The sequence below is a fragment of the Sturnus vulgaris genome, chromosome 1, assembly GCF_052056855.1.
Source record: "Sturnus vulgaris isolate bStuVul1 chromosome 1, bStuVul1.hap1, whole genome shotgun sequence".
NCBI classification, from domain to species: Eukaryota; Metazoa; Chordata; class Aves; order Passeriformes; family Sturnidae; genus Sturnus; species Sturnus vulgaris.
Window position 1 is genome coordinate 112,487,380 of NC_142243.1, and position 13,938 is coordinate 112,501,317.

Below are 13,938 nucleotides of genomic sequence, written 5' to 3' on the forward strand. Positions count from 1 at the left end.
TCATTAGACCAAACATTATGCTGTTTTGTGATGTGGATCCTATCTGGATTTCTAGTTTAGTTTTTGTCATGCAAAAGATGCTGCAAGGCTTGAAGTAATCTCACTGAAATGAATAACTCATTTGAAAGTGAATGGAATAGAGACCTGTCTTGGAAACACTTAAAGATTTCAGAAGACTACATTAGAATACCACACAAAGGGTCCTCCCAATTGTACTAGATGTTTTACAAGCATGTAGGCTCTCCAGATGGAATCCATTAGACTCAAGGAGATTTGAATCAGAGATATAATCATTCTTCTAGAGAGTTTCTGCAGTAAACAGACAATACTGACAAGAATAACAGTACCTCATATATGTGAATACCCATGAATAAATTTCACAGACATTCACTGATGAGATTGGATTAGAACTCAAGACTTGCCTTCAAAAGTGTTTGCAAAGGCACAGTTTTATAGCTTGTGATCATTGTGAAAACACATGTTAGGATTCCATAATGTACTTTATATAGGCTCAGGCACAATATAAAAAGCAAAAGCAAACAAAATCACATTGTAATATTTTACAGAAAAAAAAGTGTGACTAACATCACAAAATAAGAAGCATTATCAATTTTAAAAGTGGCATTGGACATTGTTAAACTAGTAATCTGCAAGTTGCTTCATGGAAATATTTAAACAAACTGCTTCTAAACTTACAGGAGTATATTGACTTTCCTCTCACTTAAATACTCTCAGAGAAACCACCTGCAGTGCAAGCTCTAAAGATATCCTAATTTCTCTTCTCTCAACCTGTGAGACCTCAGCACTAGACCATGTGACAAGTGGTGAAACTCAGTCAGGTTACATGATAGACCTGGAATCCTGCTGTTGTGACCTTCTCCAAGGATCATTGGACTAAACCTTCCCATTAAGAACAGACTCTTAGCTTCAACCCCACATTTCTCTTCCATTAAATGACCTAGGTTTCAGCTGGACCCAGTCGAAGGATGCCTGGCATGCAGAGTGACCGAGTAAGCAATATCTCAGTGCAGCAGAGCAAAGAAGTGAGAGGAGATCTTGGCAGATGAGCAAAGTGAGAGTGGAGCTGATGTACTGATACCTTCAGTGTCTAAGAGCTGTCAGGCAGCTGTTTGCCTGATGGCAATCAAGAAAGTTTTTTTGTTGTTGTTTTTATTTTAAATGTGTAATGGTTGGTTAATCAAACTATCATTTAAAACTACGCCTGCACCTCCTGCTGGTGCTGCTATCAGTACTGCTACTATTACTCCTCCTACCGATATTAATCCGCATTTTCTGATCACATTCTTGTATACAGTACTTTTTCTACATCAGGATAGTTATTGGACTTTGAAATAGCATACTTCATCAAGACAATGAATTTTTTTATTTGGTTAACATGTGTTTCTCTTTGATTAATAACTGGGTAAACTATGTCTTACATACAAATTTTAATTTCATAAATGGTGCAAATCCTCTGGTTATCTATTCTGATATGCTAATAGAATACAGAGAAGTTTAACTAAATTTGCTATAAAATTTGAATCTATGCATTTTGGATTTTGTTCACTTCTGAATCTTTTAATTCTTCAGATACTTTCAGTTGGAGATTGTCACAAAGTTTAAAAAATAACAATCAGAACATGTTAAATGAAAAAAATATAAGAAATTAGAAAGCAAAAATTTTCTTTGGAGGATTTGGAATCCCTTTCCATGGTTTTCTTCCTTTCTCATTTCTAAGAATGCTACAAGATGTAGGAAATGCCATAATGCTCTTTTCTTACAGGTTTTCAAAGTATCCTTTAGAATTTACACTCCAGGACTGAAAATCTTCTCTTGAATAAAAAGAATCTTAGAACTTACAGGTGGTGGTTTCTCTTTTCCTTTGAATTGTTATCTAAATTTTAAATAAGTCTCTAAATTATAAATCTCATGTTCTGGGTTTTTAGTTAAATAAATTTTAATAGAATTATTTTGGCTAAGGTAAAATCATTTAAGAAGTCGGAAAATACCTTCTGTTCCAAGGGTTTTGATATAAAAGTTGAATCATTATCTATATAGCCCGGAAGGTTAAAATTAATTTTACATTATCAATGACAGGTTGAGCAAACAGATGAGAGTTTGTATTAAGAAATCAACATAATGTATAAGCATAATCACATACCTGTTCTCACATATGTGTATACATAAAATAGGAATGCATAACTCTATGTATATCTATGTAACTGAGGTTTCTTCATATTTTTCTGCTCTTTAATATATAATGACCAGACAATTGGGATAACCTTGAGTATCAGAAGATTTCCAGGAAAAGAAACTTGGACACTGGTAGCAGCATACTAGAGATTAATTTGGATTATAAATTTTAAACGTGAGTGAAGCAGGCCTTTACTAAACAGAAGATGCTATCTCTAGATGAATCCCTTTACCTTTAGCAGAAAGATGAGGATGACATAAACTCACATGGAGTGATTACAGAGAAAAAAGGAGGATCATTGCAGGTATGGTTTGTACTCCAGTGGCTGCTGTTTCTCACCAGGGTTAAAAGGCAATAAAGATGTCACAGTGACATAGGTTGACCAAAGCTTGAAATCCTTGGACAACCATACCATGTGCAAAATGTTCCAGAAACTTTATGAGAGACCATAAAAGCACAAAGAAAGAAAAAAAAAAAAAAACAACTCTGTGAAATGTAAATACGGTTTCATCAGCCTGGAAAGTAGAGACCGTATGATTTTTGCTATTGTAATGTCCCTTATACTGCGCGTTCTCTCATTTGGTTCCTAGTCTTTTTCACAGTTTGACTTTTCTTACAGTACATAATCCTTCCACGAGATTCAGTGCTTACAGTACAATAACAAGGATTTTCTACATATTCCTCCAAGATATTTTTCTTAGCATGTGATCAGACTTTGAAAAACTGCTGTTGTTTTGTAGCTGTTTTTTTCATGTAAACTTTTGCATATAGAAATAGCCATGTGAGCAGCAGGAGAATTTGTTCCCTGGCTTGGTCTCTGATTAGATTCAACTCCTGAGGCACAGATTCTCCCTGGATGTTGCTGTGTGGGTTGAGATTTCTGAAAGAACAGATTACCAGTTGTGATGATCTGTTATAGAACTAGTAAATTGTGATGACAAAACAAATAAAAGAGTGTTTATCAGAGCTTCCTCATACTGAAACCATTATAGATGGCAAAATGGAGCCAGAATGCCATACTGGTATGACAAAAACGGAAACAGTAATTGAATTTCTCTAGAAATAATTTTGTACTTCAATCAGGACATACTATACTCCATGAAGAAGGAGATTAAAAAGGTTATGAACAAATATAAATAACTATATAACTAAATGCTCTGAAATTTGCCATCACTGGTAGTTCAGGAATCTTCAATATGAAGAATTAAGCTCTAATTAAAAAACAAAACAAAACAAACAAGAACAATCCATCACCACAACAACAAAAGAAACTAAACAAAACCAAACCCATTCAAGCAAAAGCAACAAAAAAACCACCAAGAAGTAAAACCCCACCATACCTTCCTGCCCCCAAAACCAACCAACTAAAATCACTAATATGAGAGTAACTTAAGCTTCTTCCTCTTGATGTTGAAATCCACTTCACCCTAAGCCAAACCTTTAAAATTAAACACAGAAACATTTCAAATAATAAATCTGTTGAAACATTAGGGGCTACAAGTCAACAACATGCCAAAAGTTTGGCAATGAATGTCTCCCATTTAGAGAAATTTGAACTGTACACTTCATGCAAAAAAAAGTGGCTTTTAAGAGTAAGTGCACATGATGGTGTATTTACTTGTGTAAAGGTTTTCTCTTAAATTCCATTGTACTTACACTGTCTTGAACAACAATTTTTTTAAAAGCCTCACTCCCTGCTGATCTTACTGCTTTGTGGCTATAAGAAACACAGTATGAATACTGTCAGTAGTTTCTCTGCACAGCATTAAGTTAAAGTCTTATGCAAAGTATCAGGGTGAACTGTAGTATTCTTTGTCCTTCTTGATAAAATGCCAGGTAAATCTCTTAACCCATTACCCTCTCTCCAGAGCCTCTGATTAGAAGTATACACAGTTTTTTCAAGTTTGAGAAACATTACTTGGAACAAAACCCTAAATAATTTCTCTCATTCAAAGTCCCTACAAATCTGTAAATTCTTCTTCAATTATCTCTAATATTTTGCAGACAAGGCGTCTTTTGATTGATGCAAAATTTCAACTCCCACCCTTTTTTTGGGGTATGGGTGGGTAGAGGAGTGGGAAGTGAAATCTTTACAGCACAGTAGTTGCAATTCCTGCAATGTCAAGCTGAGAGCCTCCATAGCTAACCATCAGTCCCAGTCCTGGCACTGGGCTATGTGCCCCTCAGGCATGCTGAGTGACTGCATCTTCCTTTTACCTTTTTGAGGTAGCTTAGATGCAAGCCAGAGCATCTGAAAAGATAAGGCTGAATGCTACAGAAAGTCAGGGGAGACATGTGGTTTCTGCCTTATGGTGAATCAGAGTTGCCTTAACTGAAACGATATTCACAATCTTCAGAGGATTAAAAGGGGAACTGTGCAAAATAAGATCTACTTCCCTACCAGAGACAGAAGCTTTGCTGTCTGCCTCTTTCAGCTCTCAAACCTCTATACTAGATAACTTCTGCACAGCCAGTTCAGGTTTAACAAGGCAACAAGGCTCACCTTCAGTCACAGAAAAAGACATTGGCCATGGCAATCACTCTGGAACTCTCAGAGCAGAAAAAATATTCACAGCTGAAGGACAGTTCAAGTTCTGCCTTTAACCACTGTTAATTGTGGAAGACAATAAGAGGCACTCATGATTTTGTCCTCTGGATTTGGCTAGAAAGTTGCTGCTAAAAGGTCTTAGGATGAAATCAGCTGTTTATCTTTTATAAAGTACTTTTTTCTCCTGTTTCTGAGAAGCCAATACCTGTTGAGGAGTCATACTGGCTTGGTTCCACCTGCTTGAAGCTCCCTAAATGTAGCAGTAGTAGACACCCAAGAAAAATTTTGCTTGAAGATGCAACAGAAATTATCTATGCATAAATTCTTTGTAAAGCATAAAAATATAAAACACAGCTTTTCTGCATCAAAGCTTTTCCTCAATAAAAATATCTTTGCATCAATCTTCAGATAGGAGCTTCACATTAAAAGTAGATTTGGTCCTTTGCATATACTCTGGTTAGAACACAAACAATGCTTTAAGCTCAAAGGTTGTTTTGTCCTAAGTGAGCAGCGACTATTTAGAATTTAGACTTTAAAGAAGACATCTTAATTTTATTAATGGACTCGTTAGAAAGGTATTGGTATAAACTGTTGTGTGGTTTGTTTGTTTTTTCTTTCCTGAGTAATGACTGGCTGGTCTTCTCTTTTTGAAGTAATTTTTAAATAAAATAATAAATTGAAATGATAGTAAAAAAAACATTACTACATCATTCTAGTAATTCACTAGTGTGCTAATTTCTACTATTGTATTTTGAGAGCATCTATTGGAAGTGATGGAATTATTCTGGCATAGAAATGAATTATGAAATGAGACTCTTCTGACTGTAAGTGTATGCCAGAGCAATTTTAAGGTCTTCTATTGAAAAACAGTTAGCAAAATGCAGACAATAATTTTTCTTGAAAAATTTGTTAACAGATATTTAATGTTTCCCTATTTGCATCCTCTGTTAAAATCTTTAAAAAGGTTGATTTTAGATAATCTAATTTTTACAGTTTTTAGAGACTTAACCCACAAAAATATCTATTTAACTGTAGATCAACCTTTTATTTTCCTTTTTCTCCCCCCCACCACCCTCAAAAATGCAGATAATACATTTGCAAGTGGGATGTCTAGTATACATTCAGGAATACAATACTAGTTCTTTATCACTTCCTGCCTTTTTGTTGAGCCTTGTGATTATTTTTTTTAGAAAAGCTATCCAGATGTCATTAAAATCTGCTGCTGAAAAAGAATGTGTCAAAATTTTTAGTAAGTTGTTCAAATTATTTATTTCAAAATGTTAATTTTATACCTAGCCTGAACCTCACTAACCACACTGTATTCTTGGATTTGAAAGCATGTAAATAGTTTTTGGGATTAATTCTTGAACTTTTTTTTTATATTTGATGTTTTACTTTTTATACCTAATGCATTTTTACCAGGTGTTATACTTGCTTTTAACAAAACTGTCTTCCAGTTTTAGTGACCAGTAAATTAACATAGATGTAAACATACGTAAAATACAACACAATTTTCTTTTCACATGCAAAATTCCTCTAGGCAAACTAAGTGACTTGTCTGACTCTGTACCAAAACAAATGGAGCACTGTAGATAGAGTACATGGCTCAGTGCTCGTTTCTTGCATCTATGGATCACACATACTGCAAAAATCATCATATATTAAAGCCTTCTAATTGCAATTTACTATGAGTCAATGTTAGCTGTTGTCTTGGGCAAAATGGCACCGACTTCTGTCATCAGAAATGTACCATGGCATATTATGGACTTATTCAGACACAATAATTGGGTCACATTAATGCGGTGTGCATTTTGGATTTTATGGGAAAGGTTATTTAAGGGAGCAAATCTGAAAAGTATGTTTCTTTTATTAGTGCTCCTGGCATGTTGCATTTTATTAAATTAGTTCAATAAAACTAATACAATCATAAAACTCATACATACTCTATCCTTTGACTGTGACTTGAAGAACTAGTGGCAGATGAAAGGAATCTTGCAACTCCTCTTAAAAGAAATCCTGTGGCATAGTCTCTGGAGAATTATGGTAAAATATCAATGATAGACCAATAGTTTTAGATGAAGAACTTTGGTAATTTCCCTAAATGTGGCAAATATGCTGTGGATCTTACAGGAAACCTAATCTCCACTACCTCAAATTTCCCTGCAAATAAGAATGAAAATGGCTTGATCAATGGCATTGAGAAGGATGGACAACTTTCAATAACCATTAGAAACATTATATCAGACTTGTAGAGGCACTGAATTTTGAGAGCTCTCCTTTGAGAATACTCGTCCTTCTGAATATTTTTTATTCCAGCTCTTGCTTTTATGCATCCTGAAAAACTGCATATCACCTCTATGCCATGGAGGTAGTCCCATGACATATGGCATCCCATCTCATGCTCTTTCCTTTCAATTGCTACTCAGTCACCGAGTAAATTTCATTACAGTGAGAACCATTTTCCTTATAGATATGTTCATTTTTTCAGACATATCTTGGCACAATAATCATCTTCAAAATCAAAACCAAGGAATATGTCATTGCGTGATTCACTGGCTAACAGATGCGCTATCCACACCTACATCATACAAAGTACGCCTGCAAATATGCCAAATACTGCTCGATTTCTTGGCCTTCTTCCCATTCAAAGACAAGACACACTTGAGACCCTTAATTTTCTTTAAAAATTAACCGTAAAATTCCTAAGAAGTAAAATACAGGCTCATCGTGAGCATTAGCAGGAGTGTTGAATCTCATTTATATGAGAAATAGAGTCTAAAAGAAGCTGACTGAACAAAACATGACATTTTAATTTTCTTCTTGAGCTTCAGTACTCGCCATTATGTTATTCATTTTTTTTAGAAAAAGCACAAAACTTTAGCTTCAGAAGCTTTTTGGTTTTTTTTAATAGCATGTTCATTCAGTGTTTAAAAATGAACCCAGTTTCCAGTCACTTTGTAGGTCTAGAACTCTTCTGTTTACAAAACCATTTTGGAACACACAGAAAATTGAATTAATGGGCACTAGGTACTTTATTTTAGTACCACCCTGACCATGTCTGAGAAGCTAGAGCATGAGACATCCCTGAGAAAACATGGTTTGCATGATCAGTCTTTTCTTGTCAACAGGCAGTAACACCTTAGGAAGGACAATGTAAAGTTGTCACTGCAAAGCCACCATCTCAATGTTCAGTGGTAGCCAAAATAACCAACCAAATGTTGGACATTAGAAGAAGCATCTTCTACATCTCGAGTACTGGTTGCTGTTCTTGTGCCTGTATTTAATGAAGGCTATAACAGAGTTAGCAACTGCATAGAGAAAATGAAATAAAATCGACTATCAAGGGATGGAGCACACACCCATGAAGGGCAAAAATGTTGGTAAGCATTAGTTTGGAGAGTGTGAATGCAATGAAAGCACACAAAATCATGCAGGCAGTATATGAGTAGAGTGCAAAATTAACGTTCACAGAATGCTCTTATCATAGTAGGTAGTCACATAAACTAGTAGGAATTTTTCTTAAATAATAACTGGAATCTTTGTATGGTGTGATTTTGGGGGGAAAAGCCCAACACAGTGTGTGAGGACAAAATAGGACGCTATTAAAAGCCATTCAAATGAAGAAAAAATTCTGTGAATATATTTAGTGATTGGGAAGTGTGTGAAAACTACAGAGCTTTAAGAATATCTGAGATTAAGAGATAATTGATGATAGAAATGGCATGTACATCATTGATTCTACTTCAAGACAAAGGAACAAGCTGAATGACATATTGAGGTTCTATTCAGACCTATTATTCTATAATTCCTTATGTAATGTAAGCTAACACAGACCTTATGAGTACTTAATTTGGGTTCTTTCATTTCAGATGCATACAGAGAAATTATTTAGTAAATATTGGCCATTAATGAACAAAGCAAAACTTTGTCAGACTTACTCAGTGTCACATCAACGAATGAATAATTTCCTTTAAGAAGTAGGACCTTACTACGTCTAGTTTAATGTTTAGCCAAATCGGAAGATTCAGCTGAAGGAACCAGGTAGCTGTTTTCTGCAGATCCAGCAGAGGGAGGTTTGAATTCTGTCTTTTTATTTTTCAAGGAATTTTTGAAACTTCCAGTTCTGCAAGGTGTATAGTCTGACATTAAAAGGTTAAGAGATATCAATTTTTTTCTATAAATGTGAGAAAATTATATATAATATTTCCTAACATTAGTTAAAGAAAAAGAAACTAAAATTACATTAAACTCAATGATTTGATACTCTTAAATTTTATATGCATGTGGATGCAACACAATAGCTTTTCTTCTGTTTTGTTTTTAAAGATTTCTTTTTCTGCATCATGTACCTGTGGCAACCACAGCTGAAGTTTCTGTATGTAGCTGAAATAATTTGTTGATTGTATTTGACTCTACATTTTTAGCAGTATATTTCACAGATTTTTTTCAAGTATTTCAGCAATGTTAAAATATTGTTTGAATTTACTGTGGAATGGCAGTGACTGTTTAATCTTTTGTTCAAAAATCCATCTGATTGCTGGCATCTTCAGGGATCCACAGAGACAGAGAGCATTATTCCATGGAATGGCAGAGCAGTTACCACAAATTGTATTCTTGTTCTAAGTATGTGACAACATGAAAAAATAAGAGATTTCTTTCATATGATGAATACCATGAAATAGCATATTTGAATATTGTTTTACTGCTGACATTTGTAATAATAAGCAATCAGCTACACAACAGAAAAAAATGCAAACACAGATTTTCTAAACAATACACACTCAATCTATATTTTCTAGGTTTCTGTAATGGATGTAAATGAATATTGAATGTTTTCAGGGTTTTCTCAGACACTGGAATGCATAGGAAGAATTTTAGCAAGTTCAGAATTAGGTAGAAAAGAAACAGATTTTTCACAGCCTGCAAAATCTTGCTCTAATTTTGCAAGCACGTCAATAGCCCTACTGAAATCACACATGAGACTACTCATACATGTAAAGCTACTTGCAAATGTAAATATTTGTTCAAAGAGACAGAGAATTGCTGTAGGTAAGTATCCTTCATGTAAACAAGACTGATAAGAAATGTCTGTGTTAGGATCTTCTGTAAATATCAGAGAGACTTAGAATGTCTCCACTGCCAATATCAGTAAACCTCCTTTAGCCTTACCAATGCTGAAGGATCTACAAAAAGACAATATTGTGATAATTCCTTTAACATAATAGAGGCCATTGTTTATTTCACCAAATCAGAACTTTGTTACCACTTTTTTCTCCTTTATTTTCTCCCCTTTAAACTGCCTTTAATAGTCTAATCAAGATTCTAGTTGGCAGTAAAATGTTGATGCTTCCAGAAATTGTTTCTTCATGCCTAAATATACTGCAGTATGGTGATAGTCTAACCATGCCTCTTAGCCTTTTCTTTTTTTAAGCTTTCTGACACATGCAACAACATGTGCAAATTCATGAACGATTTTCTCTATGCCATCCTTTCAGTTGGCAAATTCAGTTAGGAATTTGTAAGGCAAACTGTTGTTCTGTGTAGTAAGAGTGTTTTTTTCTCGTCACTGAGAAAATAGGAACTTGCATCTGTCTAGGTTATTCTGCATTATTTTTATCAGCACATATCAAAGGGTTCTTATCAAAACTGAATCTTTACTCCACTATCATTCAAATCAATGAGGAGAAACAAATGTGAGTTTTGAAGCTGTCAGATCTCATAAACTAGTTTTCTCTCTGGAGAGCCACATGGAATATTTCCAAGACCAAATATGCCTCTTTTTAATTAGGTTAGGTCCCTGATATTATATTTCTATCATATTTTGTCAGAAGGACATTTTTTCTTCTGTGCCTGATTTTTTTTTGCCACAAAAGATGTAGTTTTGAGTAGAGAGGATTGTCAGTAGGGACTTCTTTAGATGTAAAGTGAAAAATGGCCTTACCCAGTCCCCTTGAGAGTGAACAGTACACTCTCCAAGAGACCACTTGCTCTTCCAAGAAGGCTTCATAATTTACATGATATTATTTTGTCTCTTGGATTTTTTGGATATAAAGAATCTGAAAGAAAAGTGTGATGTGTCTTCTTTTCATATATTTCAAAGGCAAGAATGATAAGAAAATATTAAAACCAAATATCTGCTTCAGTGACTTACTGTAGTTATGTAACAGAATTAGGGTTAGTTATGAAAGGAACAGGTATCAATAATTCTTCAGGGTCTTGCTTAGTATTTTTGAAAGATGGTTATGCTTCTGTACATAAGACCATGAGAAAGGTCCAGCTGGATCCTGGGACTCTGCTCTATAATCCTGCTCCTGAGAGGAAATATCTAAGGCAGAGAAAAGTTAGCTAAGCCTACACGATGCTTTCTATCATGTTCTCACAGTCTCCAGAAATTTCACCTAAAGTATCTTCGGGGCAGTATTTGGTAATTCTCAATAGATTCTCTGCCATGAATTTGTCCAGTTTCCTCCCTAAGCCACATTTTTTTTAAACATTTCTAGTATCTACTGGTGTAGGGTTCCATAGATCTGGTATGTGTTAAGTACATATTTCAATGTTCATTATGGAATACAGAGATAAAATATTAACTGCCTCTCAGAATGTCTAAAGAACAAAAGGGAAATAATAGACTTTTTAGCATCTTTACAGATCTCTAAACTAGCAGCAGTACCATAGCAGATGTAGTATTCTGTTTAAGGAATTTTATTTTGTCTGTCTTCCAGTCAGCAATTTAGTAAGTGCTTCTGTAACAATAACTGAATCTATAATCTTTAGCAAAAAGATAGCATCTTCTTCACTAGCCGTTTTCTGGTATCAGATTACTCCTTTGGAAAGCCTCAAGGCATTTATATTAAGCATAACGTATTGAAAGCTTACTTGAGTCAAATACCTTACTTTGTATTTGTTATTTGTATATAAATATACAGTCATTGCAGAAATGTCCACATTATTAAAATCAGCCAGTTGGGCACAGAAAAATTGACTAAGACTCATGTTCCACAGAAAAATTGGATTAAATTGGCTAAACACAAAGAAGTAAGAAGAGATTTAGAATCATCCTGAATGTCTCAGTTTAGCATCATATGGAAAAATGATAAAATCATGCTCAAGCATCATCGAGTCTGACTCTTGTCTCAATACTGATACTGAAGGAACTTCATAAATTCTTGATGTACATCCTGTGGCATATTAACAAGTTATTTTAGAATTTTTATGCATGTGTGTTTGTTGTGTATGCGGTTAAATAATATCTGGCAGCACGGGTTTGGCACGAACAGGCAAGTTGGCTATTGAGTAACTACTCACACATAACTAGATACTCTTGAAAGTCTTCTGGTTGTATTTATAGGTTTTTGGCCCAAAGACACCATTACAGCAATGCTCTCTTGAGCATTGGAGGTCATAAAACTTCTCCAAGTTATTCTTAGAGAACAGAAAGTGGATAACATGTGAAAGGAAATAAAAAGAATTTCAGAAGATCTTCCACCTTCAGTTTAAAAGCTCACATTACAAAGAATCCATACAGATTTGTGCAAGTTATTTCATGCAATACTGTGTTTTCAGTCAAACCAACACTTTTCCTAATCCTAAATTTGTTACTTCAATTTTTTTGTCTTGTTATTTTTTTGCCTGAAAAAAATGACAGAACATTTCACACACAAATATTGTGTTGAATTACAATTGGGAGCAGAGGGAAATAAATGTGGGGGGTTTTTTAGTTTGAAAAGATGAAGGATTTTTCTAAAAAAACCACCCACGTTAGTTATTATGTAGAAAGGTGTTAAAAACTGTAAACATGGTACATTTGTGATTGTGATGATAATGTGCAAAAGTAAGAAGGAGAAATGTTCGTTTATCATTTTCATAAGTATTTAGTACCTTATCATACAATATGATGCAGACTACCTCAGAATGGTACACTGTCACTCATTCTACTCCCAGGTGAAGGAAATTCCTTTGGGAACAGGAACCTCCTTCCCTCACTACTAATGAGTTCTAATCAAACTCAGCTTCAGAAAATAATTTTTCTGAACGTGAAGTATATAGGAGTGTGGCTCGCTTATTCATATTATCCCTGCATTGGCAATTTCAGATAAGAGCATAAAAATCAGCTGCAGAGGTCAAAAAACCTTGATCATTCTTGGAGAAAGGTTAAGATATAAAAGTTTAACTAAGATTGATCTTGGACTTTGGTGGTCTTTGAGTTAATTAATTAAAAGCAGAAACAGATGAAAGATATATCAATATTAATACCTAATCAGAAAGAACTCACTTCAGTCAACATAAGAGGATGAACTAGAGAAACCTTTACTAAAACGTGACTTGGCCTTCAGGTCCTTCTACAGGACTTCTGCCATCATTGCTGGCTGAGAGAAGGAGTGTCCTTCAGGCTCTTTTAGAGCATCAGCAGCATTTACATGCTATTATTACTTCATGCCCTGCTTTTGCAATGAACCCCTTCTTCATTAGAAATGCTCTGCAGTATTGAATCTCTACCAGCTACACAGTGATGATAGCCTCAGCTTGGAGTGGCATGAAAATAGATGGCCTCTAGTATCAGTGATTACAATGAACACATGCATGATTTGAAATTACTCCCATCATATTTCACATCCTATTATATACATTGAAATTGGAACAGGCTCAGGACAGCAATGTTTATGTAATCAAACTCAGTGAATAGGAATAGAGTGCAGAATTTAATTCAGGAAATGTTGGCAGGCATTCTCAAACCTCAACTATCTTTGTGTGTCCTTTGTCTTTAGAGACATATGAGATAGGATGCCTGTCATTTGCTGTTGAGAGTATTTATCTACACAGCTGATGATAAGCCCTAATTTTCATGGCTAAGACAATCTGAACCATAACATTCTTTTGCATATCATTATCAAAAACTGCATAATATTTTCTCTCCCAAGAATTCCATTTGTTTCAATGGTACTGAGGTCTGTGTGCATCAAAATTATTTTTTCAGTAAATTATTTAATTTAAAATTTAAATAAATTTCATTTTGCTCTAACTATAATTTCAAATCTACTTATATTTATGCAATAGTCGTAGATCTTTAGGGTCACAGTAGGTGTTCCACAGTAAATCAGAGAAGTAAGACACAATTGTTTTATGGATTTATATTGTTTTCTTTATGCCACCATTAGATTTTGGTTTTTAGCAATAAACATTACGTAGTTTCAGCAAG